The following is a 25,315-nucleotide window of genomic DNA, read 5'->3' on the forward strand; positions in this document are numbered from 1 at the left end:
TGTTCGCGAAAAACGAACATCCTAATCTAAGATTTGATTCCCTTGAATGGCCTCGAGGACCAGGCTGTTCCAAAAAACACCCCCGAGGACACCTCAATGATGGACGCTTTTGACCTCCCTCCCTTTTCAACGACACCTGGAGTTGAACTTTTTTAGATCGGCCTCTTTCTACCAAAACAGTACACCGTCACACACACGCACACACCTCCTCTCCCCCACCCCACACCTTCACCGCCGCTTGTTTTTTCCCTCGGGGCCTTCCAGGGCTCCAAACCCAAACCCACCCCTCCACCACACCCCTCTGTTCGATTTATTTGTCTTGATTAAATGTAATGTGTTTATTGCAAATTGTTTTTTTCCCCCTTGGAATCAGCCTGGACCCCCTTTCCCAATATCACCTTTTTCCCCACCTTTTTTTAAGGAGCGCCGTAAAAATAGCTGATCCGTTGGCGGTTCCGTCTATGTTTCCCTATAACGTATGTCTGCTCTTAGGGAGACTGGCCCGAAAATGTACTTTTCAGTTCTTATGTGTCTTGTGCATGTTATAAGACTTGACAATAAATCATTTCCATTTCTATCCCATAATGTTGTAGCTGTTTTTGTTAATAAGAGGAGTGTGCCACTCCAAGTTTTATGCTGCCGATTCCTATCGAGTGATATCAACTGATACCAATCACAACTACTAACTCTAAATGTATCTTAATAAAGTCAAAGGTAGGAATGATAAACAATCCATTCACATTCAAATCGCAGTTCTAAATCGATTCGTAATTTCTAAAATTCGGATTAAAAAAACGGACTAGGGTAATAAGAGTCCATTGAGAGAATAATGTTTTGTGTCAGCTGTCACAGCCAGTACACGACACATGTGGCAATAATGATTAGGTTGAAATCATAATACTGTATATAAAAATATTTTCTCAAAATATTTTTTTGGGGTGCTTTTGGTGATGTTTATACACTCCGGGAATAAGTCCGTGGACACAGGAGGACTACTTGCCAACCTTGAGTTAGTGAAAAATTAGTGCTGCAAGGGGTTCTGGGTATTTGTTCTGTTGTGTTTATGTTGTGTTACGGTGCGGCTGTTCTCCCAAAATGTGTTTGTCATTCTTGCTTGGTGTGGGTTCACAGTGTGGCGCATATTTGTAACAATGTTAAAGTTGTTTATACGGCCACCCTCAGTGTGACCTGTATGGCTATTGAACAACTATGCCTCGCATTCACTAATTTGTGTGTGTTAAAGCTGCATATATTATGTGTCTGGCCCAACGCGCTGTTTGTATGGACGAAAAGCGGACGTGACGACAGGTTGTAGGCAGTCCCTTTAAGGCACTCCCCCAATATTGTCGTCCAGGTGGAAATCGGGAGGAATTTGGCAGAATGGAGTCCCCCGGGAGATTTTCGGGAGAGGCACTGCAATTCGGGAGTCTCCCGGACAAATTGGGAGGGTTGGCAAGCGTGGCTAGAGGAAGCAGGGCTGTCTGTGATTGACAGCTACGAACACCAATCAGTGCATTACGCCATCAATATCGGGGGCCCCAGCGTATTAACACGACCATGACAGTGGAATATACACATCATTTTTATTTTTAATATGCATTTCCAATCGCCTTTTGTGTTGCTGCCTTGCCAGAACTTAAAATCTGTCGCAAAATTTTCTTTTTTTTGTAACTTACATTTTCTTCCAATCATCACAAATCACGGGACCACCCGCAGCTTTCGGGCCCCCTTTTTAACCGAATGGTATCGTAATCGTTGCTACTGTGGCTGCCAGCTCAATGCTGGCAGCCACAATGACCGCTTCAAACTTCCACCCCGTGCTGTGGGCTTCTTTGGCCGTACTCCTTTTTGACAAACGGTTTATAAAAACAATGTTTGAATCACATTTTTTCCCTCCTCCAAATAACATGTGTGGCATTGTTTTACTCTTACGATCATTATACATTACAAACAAACACAGCATCCTTTGGCGGTCACTTAATTTGCCGGTGTGCTGCTTTGTCAGCTCGACAAATTCACGAGTGATCCCGTCCTCATTTTTCTCGTCTCCGACAGCGGGGTCAGAGAGGCAATAACGCGGCTTGAAATCATCAATAAACTTTTTTTTAATCACAGCGCTGACAAACGATCTAGGGCGGGAATGAGCTGAGGAAAACAAACATTATGAGAGTTACGAGTCCAGCTCCCGGGTAAATGAGGGCTATGATGCGTTCTTTTTAAAAACTAAATGTTTTTTCTAAACAAAATTGTGCAAACTTTTTGACTCATGGGCCGCATTGGGTTAAAAAAATGTGGTCGGGGGCCGGGCTATGTATATATTTATATATGTTCTGAGCGCGATGATGTCACGTTATCGATGGGAAAATGCATTTTTAGACAATTTGATTTGCCTGAGTGGCTAGGAGACACCAAGAGTAACAAGCGGTAGATAATGGATTATAAAGGACAGATTTGAAAAAAAATTATATTTAAATTTTTTAATATACATTTTTATTTTTTAATTTGGGACTCCCAGCGGGCCGCATTTTGGACGCTGGCGGGCCGTAGTTTGGGGACCCCTGTTTTAAAGCATCAAAGTTGCATTGAAATTACTTGTTTGATTCTAAAAACTAGGGATGTCCGATAATGTAAGAGGTATGTGTTCTATGGCTGAGTTGTTTTTTTCCCTTGGCCTCAGTCTGCACCCCCTCTCCAGGGCCCAGGCTAAGACCGATTTTTAAAATTTTATTTTAATCTTCTTTTTCTTTTCTTTTTTTTTTTTTCTCCCATTCCCTGCCTTGTTTACCTGTATCTCATCTTTTCTGTAAGGGGCGCTGGAAGCCGGCAGACCCATCAGCGATCCTGTTCTGTCTCCCTGTGATGTTTGTCTGATCTTGAATGGGATTGTGCTGAAAATTTTAATTTTCCTGAAAGAACTCTCCTTACGGAATAAATAAAGTACTATCTGTCTATCTATCTATCTGTCCATCTATCCATCTATCTATCTATCTATCTATCTATCTATCTATCTATCTATCTATCTATCTATCTATCTATCTATCTATCTATCTATCTATCTATCTATCCATCTATCTAATATTGGACTGCCGATATCATCGGTCGATAAACGCTTTAAATGTAATATCAGACATTATCGGCATCGGTTTCAAAATTATCGCATTCAAAAAGTAAAATTTGTGACTTTTCAAAGTATAGAGTGCCAGTAAATCTTAAAGGCAATGAATGCCTTTGCGTGCCGGCCCAGTCACGTAATATCTACGGCTTTTCACACACACAAGTGAATGCACGGCATACTTGGCCAACAGCCATACAGGTCACACTGAGGGTGGCCGTATAAACAACTTTAACACTGTTACAAATATGCACCACACTGTGAACCCACACCAAACAAGAATGACAAACCTATTTCGGGAGAACATCCGCACCGTAACACAACATAAACACAACAGAACAAATACCCAGAATCCCTTACAGCACTAACTCTTCCTAGACGCCACAATATACACCTCCCGCGCCCTCACCTCAACCTCCTCATGCTGTCTCAGGGAGAGCATGTCCCAAATTTCAAGCTGCTGTTTTGAGACATGTTAAAAAAAATAATGCACTTCAATTATAAATATGGCAGTGCCATGTTGGCATTTTTTTCCATAACTTGAGTTGATTTATTTTGGAAAACCTTGTTAAATTGTTGAATGCATCCAGCGGGGCATCACAACAAAATTAGGCATAATAATGTGTTAATTCCACGACTGTGTATATCGGTATCGGTTGATATCGGAATCGGTAATTAAGAGTTAGACAATATCGGGATATCGGCAAATAAGCCATTATCGGACATCTCTATTTTAAAGCATCAAAGTTGCATTGAAATCACTGGTTTGATTCTAAAAAACCCTGAGTATCTCAGAGTAGGGACTCGCTTATGTGCTTTTAAAAAAAAGTCCCCGTTTTATGTTTGATTGTGCTGACTACGGTCATTTTTGTTTCGTTCGTGTCTGCATTTTTACCATAAAGGTGGCCCGTGCGTCATAACACTCCTTCCAAACATGTCGAGCTAGACCACCCAGAACAAACTAACTCGCCATACTCACAGAAACGTCACTCGTCTTAATTATATCCATCCTCTGGGTGTGTCTCTCTCTGCTCAAAACAGACATCTGAGCCACCGCTGAGGCCGTTTGGAGCGAACACTTTTTGGTTAACATGCTGTCCAAATATAGCTCATACTGAGAGGATGGTTTTGCTGAGGTTACAAATGTGAGCTAACTGAATATTGTCACTTGTCGGAGCGATGCAAGCATTTAAAGACAAAGAGAGACTGGGAAAATCCGCATAAAGCTCAATGTTCAAGTAAATTAGCACCTTGTGAAACCCGAATGCTGCACTGCTGAAAAATAGCAATTACTGACACCTTAGACTTCAGTGCCATGAAATGCACTGAGAACTGAACTCAGTACAAGCCTAAAGTCCACAACGACATGAAACTTGAGGAATTTTCATGCTCGATTACGCCATTTAACGCACACCTATCCTCCATGGATATGCAGATAAATTGGTATATCACTTGCAAGAACATAGCTGAGAAAAATGACGGAAATGTACAAAGCAGCCAAAAAAGTTTTTTTTTTTTTTTTTGTCAGGAATGCTTCCCCTTAAATTGTTTCGTCAAGCACAACACAAATAGTTCCTTGTTGTTAGGGTTGGCTATTGGCGATATGTATCACAATACTTTAGTCGTGATACAATACAGCACGGGTGTCCAGGCTTTTTCTACTGAGGGGCCGCACAATGAAAATCAAAGCATGCGGGGGCCATTCTGCTTTTTTTCATTAAAAAAAAAAATTCTACGTATATATAGATTTTATTTTTTATTTTTTAACCTTTTTAGGGTTCCCCTCAAGTTTGGTCCTGGTGACCTGGAAGTGTCTCAGTCATCCATCCATCCATTTCCTACCGCTTGTCCCATTTGGGGTGGCGGGGGGTCGCTGGAGCTTATCTGAGCTGCATTCAGGTGGAAGGCGGTATACACTCTGGACAAGTCGCTACCTCATCACATGGCCAACATAGATAGACAGACAAAATTCACACACTAGGGCCGATTTAGTGTTGGGTCAATTAAAATGTTAAATATAAGTCATATATATATATATATATATATATGTATATGTATGTCTGTGTGTATATGTGTGTATGTATGTATATGTGTGTATGTATGTGTGTATGTATGTATATATGTGTATATATGTGTGTATGTATGTATATATGTGTATATATGTGTGTATGTATGTATATATGTGTGTATATATATATATATATATATATATATATATATATATATATATACATATGTATGTGTATGTATGTATATATATATTTGTATATATGTGTGTGTGTATATATATATGTTTGTGTATATGTGTGTGTGTGTATATGTATATATATATATATATATATATATATATATATATATATATATATATATACACACACAATTTTTTATTTATTTTTTTAACGCTTCAGGACAATCTTCAGGATTAACTTCAGGTCTGTTGGTAGACATTTTTTCATTTTATTTAAAAAAATTGTAAACCTCTTTTAAGCCCTTTTTGTCAAACCCCAGTTTTTATGGCAGAAAGACAAAATATGCAATATTTTCCACAATTGTTTTTTTTTTAAAGTCGAATGTTTAATGTGAAGTAATTTGAGCCTTAAATAGGTCAATAACACCATTGATTATAATTCATTAATACTTTTTGAGTACTGACAGTTTAAAAAAATAAAAATCCCACTGACATTGGAAATCCAAAAGGGTCCCACTCATAAAAGTGTTAAAAAAAAAAACAATTATAAAAATTTATAATCAACGGATGGATCTGAAGTTGATATAGAGACTTAAGCGTTAAAGGCAAAATATAAATACAAATAAAATAAATTAATTACTTTATTTTATTTGTATCTATTTTTTGCCTTTAACGCTTAAGGCTCTATATCAACTTCAGTTCTATCCGTCGATTATACATTTTTATAATTGTATTTTTTTCATACCCTTTTTGTTAAAGAAAACTTTTTTTTTTTTTATAAAGCAAACACACAAAATATTTACCCCCAAAATATATCAAAGCAGATTGGAGCCATAATGTTCTTCAAAGCATTAATTTTGGGTCATCATTTTTTGTTTTTAGCAATGACTGCTTTAAATCAGTATAAAATTGTTAGAAAAAGTATTGCAAGTTATATTGCCCTATCAATTTTTTTTTTCCGACCCTTACTCATGGCTGTGCATTTTATGTTTTTTCCAGCACTTTGATTGTGTACGTTGTCATGTTAGTCTTTATTGTCCTATGCATGAAAGCTGTTCAATCAGAGCCCCCATGCTGCTGCACAATGCCGCACGGCAACACAAATCCACACACCGGGGGCGGCACTTTGCCACCATTGATGAATTCTTTGTAAACATCAAGGCGGCGCGATGGCTGGCTCACATTTACGATGATGCTGCACAAGCTCGGTGTAAACGAGGCAATAAAGTCACGAAGACGTGCAGCAAGGGTTCTCTCAGTGCTTTGATCCTCTGCCCGCTCGTCCCCTTGTGTAGTTGTTGTTTGCAGGCAAATTGTTTTTGGGTGAGAAGCAGTTAAGAGTCCTCAAAATGAGGCCGGCCAGAAGACATTGTAGAGCAACACGAGCTCACAGCAGATGACCTATAATTGGAAAGGCAACAAATAATAAATGGCCGTTATCCTCGTCCACTCCCTTCCTCATAATGTTTCCAATGTGCTATCCTCCACAGATCAATGGGTTAATCGTGCTCCTGTCGTATTATGGCCGGGATGCTATCGAAAGCTATTTGCACCACGCAGGAGGCTAATGACCCTGAGCTGATGCTCGCTGTTCGGCCACGAGCGCCGATCAAGCGAAGGTAAGCAAATTCATATATTCTCCGGGGGCCGTGTTAATGAGAGGGGATGAGAATACGAGCTATGGTTCATCATCTACTTAGGAACTAGACAGCAGTGGCACCATGCATATTTAACACACATACATACATACACACACACACAACAAAAGCTAGTGAGGAACCACATTCTTTTTTTTTTTTTAAGCACGTTATTTTACTCCTTTCTCGGTAATTAATGTGCAGCAACTTGCAGGACTATCACCATCAACCACTTTTAACCACATGGATTTATTCGACCTTGCAAGCATTTAGGTAATTGTTGCATTCAAATAAATTGCATAGCACAAGACAAGTACCCTAATGATTGCATACAGGTACTTTTTAAGCTTTTACTTTGAAAAAAAAAACTATATAAGATAAGCACATTTTTATTGCTCAGCGGGCCACTTGTAACCGTAAGTATTTATGAATATTAACGTACAATCGACTAATTTTTTATGTATTTTTTTTTCCGTACAAATACTTTCTTTGAAATCCATCCATCCATCCATTTTCTACCGCTTATTCCCTTTTGGGGTCGCGGGGGGCGCTGGCGCCTATCTCAGCTACAATCGGGCGGAAGGCGGGGTACACCCTGGACAAGTCACCACCTCATCGCAGGGCCAACACAGATAGACAGACAACATTTACACTCACATTCACACACTAGGGCCAATTTAGTGTTGCCAATCAACCTATCCCCAGGTGCATGTCTTTGGAAGTGGGAGGAAGCCGGAGTACCCGGAGGGAACCCACACATTCACGGGGAGAACATGCAAACTCCACACAGAAAGATCCCGAGCCAGGATTTGAACCCAGGACTGCAGGACCTTCATATTGTGAGGCAGGCGCACTAACCATATATGCATTTACATATACATTCATATATATACATATACATATTTATATATATTAGGGCTGCGAATCTTTGGGTGTCCCACGATTCGATTCAATATCGATTCTTGGGGTCACGATTCGATAATATATCAATTTTTTTTTCGATTCAACGCGATTCTTGGTTCAAAAACGATATTTTTCCGATACAAAACGATTCTGCATTCATTCAATACATAGGATTTCAGCAGGATCTACCCCAGTCTGCTGACATGATAGCAGAGTAAGTAGATGTTTTTATTAAAGTTTTTATAATTGTAAAGGACAACAATGTGAATTTGTTTTAACTATTAAACAAACCAAAAATATGACTTATTTTATCTTTGTGAAAACATTGGACACAGTGTGTTGTCAAGCTTATGAGATGCGATGCAAGTGTAAGCCACTGTGACACTATTGTTCTTTTTTTAAATTTTTTTATAAATGTCTAAGGACAATATAAATAAGGGATTTTTAATCACTGCAATGCTGAAATTATAACTAATATTGATACCGTTGTTGATAATATTCATTTTTGTTTCACTACTTTTCGTTTGTTTTGTGTCGTGTTTGTGTCTCCTCAATTGCTCTGTTTATTGCAGTTCTGAGTGTTGCTGGGTCAGGTTTGGTTTTGGAATTGGATTGCATTGCATTGTTATGGTATTGCTGTGTAGTGGTTTGTTGGATTGATTGAAAAAAAATCGATTTAAAAAAAAAAGAGAATCGATTCTGAATCGCACAATGTATTCAATTTGTATTCAAATCGATTTTTTCCCACACCACTAATATATATATATATATATATATATATATGTGTGTGTGTTATCATAATATTAGTTGCAATATCAGATGATATTAAAGTTAAAATGCATGCAATTTGGGCTGCACTGACTAAATCGATAAGAAAAGAAACTTAGATCTATAGTGTGTTGCTTCAATCAATCATTTTATGACTGTAACTAATTAAAATTGATGAAATCCAGACATGGATGCCTGGAACTTTAAATACGCGGGCATTGTTTTCGGATGACCGCTCCAATAGAGCGCACATGAGAGCGATGGTGGGGCGGGAGCCGTGATCGTTGTGGCGGCGAAACAGCTGATATTCTTATTTTTAATGTTTACAATTTGAATGTTGATGAAGTGCGTTTATTAAAAAAAACAAAAAAAATAAAGGTCATGGTGAGCAGAAAAATTATTGTTTATTTCGAGTATTTTCCCTCAAATATTCCTTGAGGCTATTAAGCGTGTTTGATGGAACAAACTTAATCAATAGATTACTCGATTACTAAAATAATCGATAGCTGGAACCTTCCATGCAGTACATGCATTTTTTCTGTCAAAATAAAAAAAAAAACCCGAATACATTCAGTGATGTGCAGATCGATGATGAAATACCGATACCGACGATACCAGATATTTATCGATTCTTAAATCAAAATATCAATACTTTTGATATTTCTTTTTTTTAAGATAATGTGTATCATTAACAGGTAAAACAAAAAAAAGTAACTAAACTTGTGAATGAGGCAATGTTTCAGTGTTGGCTGCTTCTGTTAAGAGTTATTTATATATTTAATATTTTCACATTAAATGTTCATGTAAGTGAATTGTGAATTAGTTTAATGCTAACGGTAGTTCTTAATGATACATATGTTTCAATGTTTTTATTATTTTACTCATTGCCTTTTTTGTGTGCTTTGAAACATTTTCACGTACCGTATTTCTCGGAGTATAAGTCGCACCGGAGTATAAGTCGTACCTGCCGAAAATGCATAAAAATTAAGGAAAACAACATACATAAGTCGCACTGGACTATAGGTCACTTTTTGGGGGGAAATTTATTTGATAAAACTCAACACCAAGAATAGACATTTGAACGGCAATTTAAAATTAATATAGAATAGTGAACAACCGATACCGATTGATACCGGGACGCAGAAGAATTTTTTATTATTTTTTATTTTTATTTTATATATTCTTTTTTTTTTTTTTTTTTTATTAAATCAACTTAAAAAACACAATATACACTTACAATTAGTGCACCAACCCAAGAAAATTCCCTTTTTCTTGACAAAAAAAAAAAAGGTTGCCCGTAAGGACCAGATGAGTCGCCCGCTGGCCTGTTCTAAAAATAAAAATAGCTCAAATAGCAGCACTTACCAGTGAGGTGCCTTATATTTGTTTGATTTTATTTATTTCCTAGCAAGCTGGTCTCGCTTTGCTCGACATTTTTAATTCTACGAGAGACAAAACTCAAATTGAGCAAATTGGCTATTTCTGGCAATTTATTTAAGTGTGTATCAAACTGGTAGCCCTTCGCATTCATCAGTACCCAAGAAGAAGCTCTTGGTTTCAAAAAGGTTGGTGACTCCTGATATAGAACATGCTATACGTTTACCAAACAATCTTTCACTTCTAATTGCTAAAACCCATGAAATCTTATCCGTCTAGTCTCTTACGTGAATGAGCTAAATAACATTTTGGGATGTTTTATGGTAATGTGTTAATAATTTCACACATAAGTCACTCCTGAGTATAAGTCGCACCCCTGGCCAAACTATGAAAAAACTGCGACTTATAGTCCGAAAAATATGGTACTTTGTATGATTTTGTTTGTTTTTCTGTTGTATGAGCTTGAAGAAATTGTTATTCACGCCACTACCTCAATACACTTTAGAGTTTGAAATAAGTAAATAACTATTAGACTTTGACTTAGACAAACTTTATTGATCCACAAGGGAATAGGTTCCACGCAGTAGCTCAGTTTCTAAGGATGGAAAGGGTAAGGATGGAAAGGATAATGCAGGTATTAAATAGACTAAAAATGTACCATAGTAACAATATAAAATATAACATATGTAATATGTATTGTGTTCTTTATGCTAGGAGGTGATTGATTGATTGAAACTTTTATTAGTAGATTGCACAGTACAGTACATATTCCGTACAATTGACCACTAAATGGTAACACCTGCATACGTTTTTTAACTTGTTTAAGTCGGGGTCCACGTAAATCAATTCATAGTACAAATATATACTGTCAGCATAATACATAGTCCATCAATAGAACGTTATTTGAAATACACAACTTTTTCAGTTTTAGCAGACATATAAGTTATATTCGCACAAAGTATTTGTCCGTTCGGTATCGCAGATACCAACCTGAATTTTACTCCGTATCGGATTGAAAGAAAACCAGTGGTATAGCACATTACTATTATCTAGTAAGAAAGATGAAGTAGGTTATTTATGCACATTATTTCCAGGCTTAGCGAATAAATTACGATTAATTAGTCAAATTCATATGTTTGTTTGTTTGTTTGTTTTATTTGTTTGTCCATGGTCTGTGCTTACGGCATGCTTGTAATGTGTAATGTCTTGTGATTTTTGTATTATTTTGTATCATGACCTGGTGAATAGTTGCCGTTTTAACCTGCCTTAGGACAACGCATGAAAATGAGCTATTGTGCAAACTCCGGCATATTTACATTTGATTGATTGATTGATTAAAACTTTTATTAGTAGATTGCACAGTACATTTTCGAATACCGTATTTTTCGGAGAATAATTCGCTCTGGAGTATGAGTCGCACCGGCTGAAAATGCATAATAAAGAAGGAAAATAAAAATAATTGTCGCACTAGAGTATAAGTCGCATTTTGGGGGGAAATTTATTAGATAAAATAATAATATGATCCGGTGTCACGTTGTGCTCACTTACATGCTTTTCAATGAACTCGCGGAAACTGGAAGTCTGCCGGCAGTTTTTGGAACATCGTTGTCCTTGCTCTGATAGAGAGACGATTGCGTTGCATGAAGCGGTAACACCAAAAAGGTCCTCCCGCAAAGTCGTTTATATTCATTTCCTTGGCAACTACCTGGGCGTGAAGACACAACTGGACGGTTGACAAGCCTCTCCCGGCAGCACGTTGTTCAAGCACCCATTTGTGAATTCGTTCCTCGAGCTGTGGCCACCTAGTTTTTAACCCGCGATTAGCTTTTTTAATTTTCTTCATTTCAATAAGATTAGCCGCCGCTTTTGCGCCAGTCCCTTACAAGTTTCTCGCTTACTCCAAACTTTCTTTCTGCTGTTCGATTGCTGTTTTCTGCTGCATAACTCACAACTTCCAGCTTGTAACCTGCAGTATATGACTTCCTTTTCGGTGCCATTTTTGTTCAGTCCTTCCCACTTTTTATAAATGAGCGCCAATGTTGAAATGGTGGAAGTAATAGCAGGTAGCCTCTTTTTTCCCCACAATGCACTTCTGCCATGACCCGCTTACGCCAAATTTTCATTGGTTGACGTGTGTGTGACGATTGCTGATATCCCGCTCGTCTCTTTTTCGTGAATGAGATACCGTATTTCCTTGAATTGCCGCCGGGTATATAGTATGCGCCTGCCTTGAATTACTGCCGGGTCAAACTCGTTTCACAAAATATAATTTTAATTAGCGCATGTCTAGAATTTCCGCCGGGTCAAACTCGTTTCGCAAAATAATTAGCATATGCCTAGAATTTCCGCAGGGTCAAACTCGTCACGTCACGAGTGACACTTCATCTGTCATCATTTTCAAAATGGAGGAGGTTGATTTCATTAATCAGAAATCGCATAAAGGGAAGAAGGAATTAAGGTCCAAGCTATTGAATATACTAAAAAGAACAGTAGGCAGCTATGTTTTATTAATATACCGTAGCTGCGTGTGTCAAATATGAGTCATTAAATGACTCCTGCCTCCTGGTGGTAGAGGGCGCTAGTGATCCTTCTTGCGACTACTCGGCTGCAGAAGAAGTGACAACAAGCAGCAAGCGTGAGCAGCGATCGTTTATTTTTTCCTCTCGCTTGCACTTTTAACATGGAGGATTACATATCTAAAAAAAAACTGTTTTCTAAACTGGAATTTCAATCGAAGCAGGAGGTAATAAAGGAAGCTCTCCATCGAGACAGAGACTTTTAAAGCTGAAGAAAGATAAGGAAGACTTCTATAAACAAATTATCGATGCTTTTGATCAGAAGGAGACGCGCATGGACTTAATTTATAAGTAAAGGTAAGACCAGAATAAAGTTTTTTTATTAAATGTGCTTTTCATGATAGTATCTTTACATCACACTCAAATTTATAAGCGCAGGCCTAAATTTACCTCATGCCTTTGGTAAACGCCGGAGTGAGAAGAGGTTTTAAATTAATTAACGCCCAGGCGGCAATTCAAGGAAATACGGTAAATAATATTATTTGATATTTTACCGTATTGTGTTATACGGAGTATATATCAAACTATGAAAAAAAACTGTGACTTATAGTCCGGAAAATACGGTAAGTTTAAGTAAATGTAAATCAATTCATGGTACATTGTTGCTCTATGTTGATGAATATGCATTGTCCTAATTCAAATAAATAAATGCATAAATAAAATAACACAAAATTGGCCCTAGTGTGTGAATGTGAGTGTGAATGTTGTCTGTTTATCTGTGTTGGGGATTTGTCCAGGGTGTAACCCGCCTTCCGCCCGATTGTAGCTGAGATAGGCGCCAGCGCCCCCCGCGACTCCAAAAGGGAATAAGCGTTAGAAAATGGATGGATGGAAAATAGGTCCATGTATGACATTCTGACATTAAATACCGGGGTATATTTTTTTATGTTAATTTAAATGATGCAAACAAGTGGCGCAGTGGAAGAGTGGCCGTGCGCAACCCGAGGGTCCCTGGTCCAATCCCCACCTAGTACCAACCTCGTCACGTCTGTTGTGTCCTGAGCAAGACACTTCACCCTTGCTCCTGATGGGTGCTGGTTAGCGCCTTGCATGGCAGCTCCCTCCATCACTGTGTGAATGTGTATGTGAATGGGTAAATGTGGAAGTAGTGTCGAAGCGCTTTGAGCACCTTGAAGGTAGAAAAGCGCTATACAAGTACAACCCATTTATCATTTATTTATGTATTTTTAATGATGGTTCAAAAGTGTGATGAATCTAATAGAAAAAAAGAATCATTTGACAGCAGGAAAAAAAACACACTTTGCACCCTTAAGACTGCCTCACTGCACTAAAATAGCATCACAAATCCATACGTGTGCACACGTTGACATTACGCAGCTGCGAGTACAGACTGATGTGATTGACGCAGGAGGTCACGGCCTCTGCCTCCTCTATTTAAATCGAGTCTCGCTACCTGTCACTACTTTGGCACGCATACAAATATTAAAGAAAAGAAAAGAAAATGGCTGTAGGAATAGGGACTCGAGTGCACTATACGTATGTGGATAAGCGTGTTTGTGTGTGTTCGTAATCCCTTCCACCGGCAGACTAATGATAGGTCTTATCGACACCCAGCAGTCAATGCGAGCCTTTGTCTTCTCTAGGGAGGCTTGACGGAAAGCTTAAGGGGGCCCCTTGCCTTTAAACTCCTTTTCACTCTTTCAGCCGCTGATAAAACTGAGCGACAAAATGGCAACTGTTTTAATGCTTCGTAAGCACAATAAAATGCAGTTCCTTTGGCGTCAAAGTGCAGTTCGGAGCTCGACGGATAGTTCTCGGACTGAATTGAAGTCAGTGGTGGGATGCCACCATGTAATGCTGAGAGCCAGTACTGCTGTTTTGTTCCTCAAAAAACGAGTCTCCACTGGAGAGGACACTGGTTCTCAGCAAGTTCCAGTACTTTCCCAAAGTATTTATCTCCAATGAGGACTCAGTTTGAAGCCATACTTACTTAAACGAGCGGCTAATGAAATGAAAATGTTTGTTTTTCCTCTGAGGGCAACTACGTATTTTGGTTTTTTTTTGGACTGTTTTAGGGGTTAATCATAAGGCTCTTCGGGGAAGCAGTTGTTTCCTGCTGAGTCTCGACCTCCGCCACGTGTTTTACTGGTTTTTGCTTCACTCACAGAGAGAAAAAACAAGTACAAGAAAAACATGTTTGTACCTTTTACAGCCCCTGTACCAGGGGTCTGCAACCCGCGGTCCTGGAGCCACATGCGGCTCTTTCATGGCACCGCTGTGGCTCCCTTTAGCTTTAAAACAAAATGTCAACAAATAATGGTTACTTATTTATTACATTTATTTAGTTATTTTTAATCTAACAGTTGTTAGATTGTCAGTTGTTGGTTCTGGTATCTTATCATATGATAATAAAACATTTTAATATATTGTCGATCGAAGGTCAGTAGGTCTTTATTGTCATTGCACAAGTACAATGAAACTTTGTTTTCAGCACAAACCCGTTCAAGATTAGACAAACAGTGTACAGGTTACAGAACAGGAATGCTGATGGGTCGCCGCAAGGCGCTCCGTAAAAGATGAGAAAAATGTAAACGCTGGAGGAAGGATGAGTAAAAAAATACAATCTAGACTGGGCTCCTAAGAGGGCCCAGTCTGGAGTGAGAAAAAAAACTAAATAGCAAAGCACACATATTATAACATACATCTCGAGACTTGCAACAGAGGGGAGGGAGTGCGGGGCTATGGTGGCAGGCTGCAGCTACTCTGGCGCTGCCCAGTTGTCCATCACCCCGAAGGGATACGCGTATGTCACAGCCTCTGTGCGTCATCTCTTGCTGCCAAGCAATTGTATTGTTTTTAGCGCTCAACCCCCGGTAAGCTAGTAATGGACGGATCAAAAAAGACAAACATTTCTGATGAAAATAGAACATTTGACGCTTCATGGACCGATTATTTTGCTTTCATTGATGACCAGGTTGTTCTTCTCCCTTTTTAAGTCAAATGAAATATGCCGCAGTTGTATGGCTTCAGAATATTGGCGCGACTTGATTTTTTCCAAATTCATTGAGGGAAGGACCAGTGTATTTTTTTTCTCGAATGTTCAAAATAATTTGGTGATTTGTTTATAACCAGAAATAAAATGTGAATCCTTTTCAAGTATTTGATTTCATCAATTCTATAGCATAAGTGTAACAAAACTACAAGTGGTGTTATCGTAATTTTAGGATTCGAACAGAGTTTGCGGCTCTAGTTGGGTTTTATTTGGGGGGAAATGGGCTCAAATGGCTCTTTGTATGCTAAAGCAATGCCCACCCCTGCACTGTACCTTTTTGACCCTGGAAAGAATAGTTACTGCAAAGTCTAATGTGGCTTGCACCTTGTAAGGTAGGATGGACGTCCTTCTGTACGTCTATTTTGAACAGATTTTAGCTTCGATATTGTCCTTCCAAAATGTAACACATTTTTGTGGTAACACTTTAGTATGGGGAACACATATTCACCATTAATTAGTTGCTTATTAACATGCAAATTAGTAATGTATTGGCTCTTAATTAGTCGTTATTAAGTACTTATTAATGCCTTATTCTGCATGGCCTTATTATGCAACCAGTAAGCCATTAACTAAGAGTTAACTAACCCTAACCCCTTTTAGTAACCCTAACCCTGAGGCTAAACCTAACCCTGACCCTTTTATATACATACATACATACATGTATGTATGTATGTATGTATGTATGTTTGTATGTATATATATATATATATATATATATATATATGTATGTATGTGTATATATGTATGTATGTACATACCCCGTTTCCGTATGAGTTGGGAAATTGTGTTAGATGTAAATATAAACGGAATACAATGATTTGCAAATCCTTTTCAACCCATACTCAATCGAATGCACTACAAAGACAAGATATTTGATGTTCAAACTCATAAACTTTATTTTTTTTTTTGCAAATAATAATTAACTTAGAATTTCATGGCTGCAACACATGCCAAAGTAGATGGGAAAGGGCATGTTCATCACTGTTACATCACCTTTTCTTTTAACAACACTCAATAAACGTTTAGGAACTGAGGAAACAATTTTTTGAAGTTTTGAAAGTGGAATTCTTTCCCATTCTTGTTTTATGTAGAGCTTCAGTCATTCAACAATCCGGGGTTTCCGCTGTCGTATTTTACGCTTTATAATGCGCCACACATTTTTGATGGGAGACAGGTCTGGACTGGAGGCGGGCCGGAAAGTACCCGCACTCTTTTTTTATGAAGCAACGCTGTTGTAACACATGCTGAATGTGGCTTGGCATTGTCTTGCTGAAATAAGCAGGGGCGTCCAAGAAAAAGACGACGCTTAGATGGCAGCATATGTTGTTCCAAAACCTGTATGTACCTTTCAGCATTAATGGTGCCTTCACAGATGTGTAAGTTACCCATGCCCTGGGCACTAATGCACCCCCATACCATCACAGATGCTGGCTTTTGAACTCTGCGTCGATAACAGTCTGGATGGTTCGCTTCCCCTTTGGTCTGGATGACACGATGTCGAATATTTCCAAAAACAATTTGAAATGTGGACTCGTCGGACCACAGAACACTTTTCCACTTTGCATCAGTCCATCTTAGATGATCTCGGGCCCAGAGAAGCCGGCGGCGTTTCTGGATGTTGTTGATAAATGGATTTTACTTTGCACAGTAGAGCTTTAACTTGCACTCACAGATGTAGCGACAAACTGTGTTTGGTGACGGTGGTTTTCTGAAGTGTTCCTAAGCCCATGTGGTGATATCCTTTAGAGATTGATGTCGGTTTTTGATACAGTGCCGTCTGAGGGATCAAATCACTCTGTGGAGTGATTTGTCCAGATTCTCTGAACCTTTTGATGATGTAATGAACCGTAGATGTTGAAATCCCTAAATTGCTTGCAATTGCACTTTGAGAAATGTTGTTTTTAAACTGTTTGACTATTTGCTCAAGCAGTTGTGGACAGAGGGGTGTACCTCGGCCCATCCTTTCTTGTGAAAGACTGAGCATTTGTGTGTGTGTGTGTGTGTGTGTGTGTATGTGCATATGTATGTATGTGTATTTCCTGTCTACAATTAAATCTATACCTTTCATATATTTGTAAATGTGTGTTATTCACTGTTTTTAGATATTTCCTTCTTGTGCTCACTTTGAAAGGTTTGGAACATTCCAAGTCCACTGTGTCCTTTTCAAATGGCAGCAACTTCAAACGTTTTATTTGAATCTTTAATGAACGGGACGACGTGGAGGGTTTTTATGCTGCCAAAGACGCATAGAAATGTCCTTATTTCTGCTCCGCGCCGATGCAATATAACACCACGGTCAACCGTCGCCCATCAGCCTCATTCTTTATCGCAGATTATAAACGGAGTCATTGTGTCTGCCCCTCGCCGCCGTAAACCACCGCCCATCTTTTGCTCCTTCTTTTTTGTCGGTTGCGAGCGTGAAAGTGACAATGACTCGCTCTGTCCCGCCGTGAATCAATCCGACTTGACTGACTCGCCCGCCTGTCGCTTCCTGTATGCGCCTTTTTGAAATATGACACCCCTTGACATAGCGTGGCGTGGAGCGCTCCCCTCACCTCGTGCACGCCAACGGCCGCCAAAGAGGGGGGTGAGGGGGCAGACGGTGTTCCTTTTTTGGGTGAGCTTAGTCGAGAGGCTTGGCCGCTCCTTAAAGAGCAAAGACAGAAACACTCAGAGAGGAAATGAGTTGGGGGGGTCGGGGGGTGGCCGTTTGAACATCCTCTACCTTTTTCCTCTCTTTCTTCCCTTGGCTGGCTTGCACATCATTTGAGCAGCTCGTAAAACAACAATAGGCCGGTGTGTACCAAATGTGACCGCATCAGTCTCCGTTTCTTCAAACGCCACACATCCATCAAGTCACATGAAAGAAAGAACTGGCTCCGAAACTGGGTCCCGAACCAGTTTAGACGCGAGGATGTTTAGAAAAAAAGAAGTAATAATTGAAAAAAAAAAAAAAAGAGGTTATTCCTGTCCTTGGACCTCTCAGACCCCTCATTTCCTGTTGTTTTTTTTTTAAATGGCTGTCTTTGGTGGCCATGGAATATGGCGGTGGAGGGGGCGCCGTGCTAACACAACTCTCAGCTGTCCTGGCGACAGGAACATTTAGGAGGACAGAAAGATGGCACGATTGTGTGTGGGCAAGCAAAGTGAGGACACCGTGAAACTGTGACTGCTACAGAAAGAAAGAACAGACGGGAGGTGAAAAATAACAGCCTAAAAGCACTGCTTTGCTATAAAATTATTATGATATTTATTATTATAGCAGTGTTTTTCAGCCACTGTGCCGTGGGAGATGATCTAATTTCACCGATTAGGATTAAAAATATTTTTTGCAAACCAGTAATTATAGTCTGTAAATGATGTGTTGTTGTTGAGTGTCTGCACTGTCTGGAGCTCGGCTGAGTAACCGTGTAATACTCTTCCATATTGGTAGGTGGTAGCTGGTAGCTAATTGCAATGTAGATGTATGGAACAGCGGTAGGCAGTGTGAAGGTAAAAAAGTGTCTAATGCTTTAACCAAAAATAAACAAAAGGTGGGTGCCCCTAAGAAAAGGGATTGAAGCTTAAGGAAAGCTATGCAAGACGAAACTAAAACTGAACTGGCTACAAAGTAAACAAAAACAGAATGCTGGACGACAGCAAAGACTTACTGTGGAGCAAAGGCGGCATTGTCACGCCAAATTCCTGCCCCCTTACAAAAACCTTCCCCCGCCCCCATTTACTTCCGGGGTCATGATTAATACAGACGTTTTGTTAACGCTATATTATAAAAATATAACGCTATATTATATAAATACAGCCGTTTTGTTAACGGTATATTATAAAAAAATTTAAAAACAATTTATAAACACAAGCATTTACTTTCGGGGTCACGTTTCCTCTTATGTCATCCCATAGCTTGTGTTTGTAAATTGTTTTTTAAATCCTTTTATAATATAGCGTTAACAAAACGTCTGTATTTTTATAATATAACGTTATATTTTTATAATATAACGTTATATTATAAAAATATAACGTTATATTTTTATAATATAGCGTTAACAAAACGTCTGTATTAATCATGACCCCGGAAATAAATGGGGAGGGGTTTGTAGGGAGAAGAAATTTGGCGTGACAGCATCCACAATGTACATCCAGACATGACATGACATGACAATCAACAATGTCCCCACAAAGAAAGATAGAAATAACTGAAATATTCTTGATTGCTAAAACAAAGTAGTTGCGGGAAATGTCCCTCAAAGGAAGACGTGGGACCGCTACAGGAAAGTACCGAAAAAAGAGAAAAAGCCACCAAAATCGGAGCGCAAGACAAGAACTAAAACACTACACACAGGAAAACAGCAAAAAAACCTCCAAATAAGTCAGGGGGTGATGTGACAGGTGGTGACAGTACACCTACTTTGAGACAAGAGCTATATTGATGCATGCTTGGTTATGGTTTAAAGTCACATCCATTAATTGCGACGACAACTTTTTACTGTCAACTAAGTTTTGTTTTTTAATGATTTCTGCTGGTGGTGTGCCTTCAGGTTTTTTCAACACAAACAATTGTGCCTTGGCTCAAAAAAGGTTGAAAAACACTGGCTTATTGGGTACAAATATCAAATATTGAGTACCTGTTTTTCTGTGTTCTATCATTTGTTTGCCCCCCTAGTAATGTTTTCACACACCCCTTAAATCATAACATAATGAAGATGTATTCATTTTTTTTATGTGTCAAGGTAGTAGGTGATTATCCATCCATCCATCCATTTTTCTACCGCTTGTCTACCTGGGGATAGGTAATTATCACTTGCGTCAAATAAAGAGCTTATTCTATTTATTAAGTCTTGCAGACACCTAGGACCTTTAGAGGTCTCTTTTTTTTTTATTGCTTTTGAAGAGGACATCATGCAATAGAATGTTTGTTTTAAATACAGTTTTAAAGGAATCCATCTCAAAATTTGCATTGTCCAACCGCCAATTTTATTTTTAGCACAAGCTATTGAGTGAGTATACATTGGAGTTCCCCGGGACCCTTTTGTCCCCCAATGACTCCCTTTGTAATGGCTACTTTTTGACATACTGTAAACCTGTGATTTTATAACGTTTTTTTTCCCCATTAAAACCAAATAAATCCAAGCATTTCCCTTTGGAAAACGTGAAAATTTTAATTGAGTTGTAATTTGACCTCGAAACCACTTGATACCACTAGAGTACTAGAAAGTACCATATATTCATATTAGACCCATAGTTGCTTTGAATCTGCCAACAACCTGTACAATGTTGGTGTGTGTATATATATATGACTTACTTTTAACCCTTTTAGGTCCTTAGGACCTATGATATTCACCACATTTGAGGGATCCCCAAGGGCCCCCATAAACAAGACCCCCATCATCACCTTGTCTCTTGATATGTTTACATGCATTAAAAACCTAATTCTTGCATGGATTTGGTTGAAACCAGCTTCTTAAAACACATGTAAAAACCTTCCCTTTTTTGTGGGAGATTAAAAAGGGACAAGCGGTAGAAAACAGGATGGAAGGATGGATGAACATAGCTCCGAGAGTGATTCTCAAACAGCGGTACGGGCTCTATCTAGTGGTACACCAAAGAATTACTCGGTTAAAGTACAGGGTTATTTTTTGTTTGTTTGTTTTTACTATACTCAAACTTCGTAATGTTGAAATCGCCAAAAATATGAACTATCCTCGGTAAATAAAACCTCTGCCTTGTTTTTAATCAGTACTTAGGCCTACTACGCTATTGCATTTTGATGTGGGTCCCTTTGTTTTGTTTTTTTTTATGAGGTGGTAATTGGTAAAAAAAAGTGCTTATAATAGGAATATAAGTAGTCGTATAGCCCGTCATTATTCACTTACATGCTGTATGATTATAAATATGTCAAGTTTCTATTTACTTTAAGTGTAAAGTAGAGATAGCTGCTATACATCTTTTTATTATCAGTGAAAACTTTAGGAATAATAATAATATATCAGTATTATGTTGTTATTAATGCATATTCAGTGATTGAGCATTCTCCGTCTTTAAAAAAAAAGACGCCTATGTTTCCAACTTTAATTGAGGGTCCTTGAACGCACCGCCGTCATGTACAACATCATGCAAAAGCAACACTCGTACGTAACTTTCTCCGATTCTCCTGCAGATGGATTGAATATATTTTTATTGTTTTTTTTTCTCTCACTTTCATCCTTGTTTCGAAACGTCGACGCTGTGTTTGAATGCCTAAACCTGAGATTTTGTGTAGATCAGTGTTTTTCAACCTTTTTTGGGCCAAGGCACATTTTTTGAGTTAAAAAAATGCAAAGGCACACCACCAGCAGGAATCATTAAAAAAACGAAACTCAGTTGACAGTAAAAAGTCGTCGTCGCAATTGTTGGATATGACTTTAAAGCATAACCAAGCATGTACTGTAGCTCTTGTCTCAAAGTAGGTGTACTGTCACCACCTGTCACATCACACCCTGACTTATTTGGACTTGTTTGCTGTTTTTTGTGTGTAGTCTTTTAGTTCTTGTCTTGCGCTCCTATTTTGGTGGATTTTTCTCTGAGTTTTCCTGTAGCAGTTTCATGTCGTCCTTTGAGCGATATTTCCCGCATCTACTTTGTTTTTATCCTTCATCGTGGGAACATTGTCATGTCATGTTCGGATGTACATTGTGGAAGCCATCTTTGCTCCACAGTAAGTCTTTGCTGTCGTCCAGCATTCTGTTTTTGTTTACTTTGTAGCCAGTTCAGTTTTATTTTTGTTCTGCATAGCCTTCCCTAAGCTTCAATTCCTTTTCTTAGGGCCACTTACTTATCGTTTATTTCTTGTTTATGCATTAAATACCTTTTTACCTGCATAATGCCTCCCGTTGTATCAACATCTACGTTTGAATGCCCAAACCTGAGATATTGTGTAGATCAGTGTTTTTCAACCTTTTTTGGGCCAAGGCACATTTTTTGAGTTAAAAAAATGCAAAGGCACACCACCTGCAGAAATCATTAAAAAAACGAAACTCAGTTGACAGTAAAAAGTCGTTGTCGCAATTGTTGGATATGACTTTAAAGCATAACCAAGCATGTACTATAGCTCTTATCTCAAAGTAGATGTACTGTCCCCACCTGTCACATCACACCCTGATTTATTGGGACTTTTTTGCTGTTTTTTGTGTGTAGTCTTTTAGTTCTTGTCTTGCGCTCCTATTTCGGTGGATTTTCCTATAGCAGTTTCATGTCTTCCTTAGAGCGATATTTCCCGCATCTACTTTGTTTTTATCCTTCATCGTGGGAACATTGTCATGTCATGTTCGGATGTACATTGTGGAAGCCATCTTTGCTCCACAGTAAGTCTTTGCTGTCGTCCAGCATTCTGTTTTTGTTGACTTTGTAGCCAGTTTTATTATTGTTCTGCATAGCCTTCCCTAAGCTTCAATTCCTTTTCTTAGGGGCACTCACCTATTGTTTATTTCTTGTTCATGCATTAAATACATTTTTTACCTGCATACTGCCTCCCGTTGTATCAACATCTACAAAGCAATTAGCTACCTGCTGCCACCTACTGATATAGAGAGTATTACACGGTTACTCTGCTGAGCTCTATAGACAGCACCGACACTCAACAACACATCATTTGTAAATTATATTTACTGGTTTGCTAAAAAATATTTTTAACCCAAATAGGTAAAATTAGATAATCTCCCTCTGAACACCTGGTTAAAAAACACTGGTGTTGATGCCAGTTTTGCCGCTATCCGGGTTGAACGAACCATTTTAGTGGTTTCGAAAGGGGGTGTAGTCTTAATTTGAGTCAATATGCCGTACCTTATAACTCATTGGTGTCAAACTCTGGCCCATGTAATTGATTTTGGCCCTTGAGACAATATTAAATTAACATTAGAGCTGGCCCGCCGGTATTATATTATATCGAAAATCTACCGGGGCAACCATTCTCCTGAATTTCTCCTGATTTCCACTCGGACAACAATATCGGCGGCATGCCTTAAAGATACTGCTTTTAGCGTCCTGTACAACCTGTTGTCATGTCCGCTTTTCCGCCATACAATCAGCGTGCCAGCCCAGTCACGTAATATATGCGGATTCTACACACACACACAAGTGAATGCAAGGCATACTTGGTCAACAGTCATACAGGTCACACTGAGGGTGGCCTTATAAACAACTTTAACACGGTTACAAATATGCACCACACTGTGAACCCACACCAAACAAGAATGACAAACACATTTCGGGAGAACATCCACACTGTAACACAACATCAACACAACAGAACAAATACCCAGAAACCCTTTCAGCACTAACTCTTCCGGGACACTACAATATACACCCCCGCTACCAACAAACCTCGATTTTGCATGTCACTATAAAGTTATATAAGCCTTGCTTGTTCAATATTCAATGCAAAACTTGTTTGGGTCCCTATTAAAAGGTTAATTTGTTCAACTTTGGCCCGCGGCTTTGTTCAGTTTAGAATTTTGGCCCACTTTGTATTTGAGTTTGACACCCCTGTTATAACTTTCATGCTTAAATGACGGCTGAGTGCAACTTCCATGCACGGTAAACCCAACGGCTACTTATATACTTTGTCATATTTCCTTCTCAAATACTTTGTCATATTTCCTTCTAGAAAGCTTCCATAAAGGCACTAATATTAAAAGTATACTACCTTACACACCTCACTTGCCCCTTTATTTGAGAAATATAGCTGCACTGAAGTTGTTTGGTGTACATTTGGCTGTGGATACAAAATAAATAATACAAACAATAAATAATACAAACAATAAAATAGGCAAATTGAACGCCGTGAGTCTGAGTACATTTAAGTCTCTGCCCCGGGTGTGGAAAAGCTTGGACAGAGACTGTTGACCAGAGTCTGTGTTGTCATGACAAAACGGCAAAGAAAACACATTTTATTCCCCCATTCACCGCCTCTCCTCTTTAACTATCCCCCCTCTCCATGCCTGCCTTGCAAGGGAGAAAAATGATTTAGTGCTGCACACAAAGCAAGCAAGGGAAAGAGAGAGAGAGAGAGCATTACTCACTGAGAGACTGCTCCTTTGGGAAGCGGCAGTTAAGACAAAAAGGTGGCTCTTTTCCCAGTTTTGCTCCTGTCTTTTGCCTGTCTTGTTCTGGGCGGTGATTATGGACTCTTTAGAACGTCTAATGGATGTTCGTGGGGAAATAACATTACTAACAAAGCATTGTCAGGGGCGTGGATATATGAGACTAGGACTACACGGTATGTTATATGCATAAATAATGTTTTTATCATCTGTTAGCTTCTTTTTTTTTTGTACTTTACACGAGCTGTAGGGATGTTGCATCATCCTGCTTGGCTGCATCACTATGATAGGGATGTGAAGGTGTATATGTTGTTAATACATAAGTCTCGCTTTTCTTTGATAATCCGTTCAATGAACCGAATCGTAAGAAAACCGAAGCAATGAGTAACACCAATCCAAATAATTCCTGCCGGACACCCAAAAATGTAAACACAAAACACATTGTATAGGGAGTAGATATACATTTACAAACAGGAAACAATGTGAAATGCTTGCAAATGAGGAATGAATTGGACAAAAGGAAGATTTATTGGCCCAGCAACTCCATTTCTTTCTGATTGGTCACTTTGAAGGCATAATCAGAGCCAATCCGAAAGAATAAGAACTTTTTCTGTTTTTTTTTTTTTTTTAGATAAAATAAACAGATAATAGTGTATTTCTGCATTTAATG

The 25,315-nt window shown here is 38.8% G+C and overlaps 2 long non-coding RNA genes across 2 annotated transcripts in view; one reads left to right on the top strand and one right to left on the bottom strand.

The window, feature by feature from the left end:
• LOC133540588 (uncharacterized) overlaps nucleotides 1-25,315 on the top strand; it is a 150,978-nt gene that overhangs the window by 9,287 nt on the left and 116,376 nt on the right. The window contains exon 2 of the long non-coding RNA XR_009803672.1: nucleotides 6,791-6,919. This is a non-coding gene — a long non-coding RNA (uncharacterized LOC133540588). The remainder of the gene's footprint in view (nucleotides 1-6,790; nucleotides 6,920-25,315) is intronic.
• Nucleotides 1-25,315, bottom strand: part of LOC133540587 (uncharacterized) — an 80,559-nt gene that overhangs the window by 8,024 nt on the left and 47,220 nt on the right. The window lies entirely within an intron of this gene.

This window comes from Nerophis ophidion, linkage group LG22, assembly GCF_033978795.1.
Source record: "Nerophis ophidion isolate RoL-2023_Sa linkage group LG22, RoL_Noph_v1.0, whole genome shotgun sequence".
Classification (NCBI taxonomy): Eukaryota; Metazoa; Chordata; class Actinopteri; order Syngnathiformes; family Syngnathidae; genus Nerophis; species Nerophis ophidion.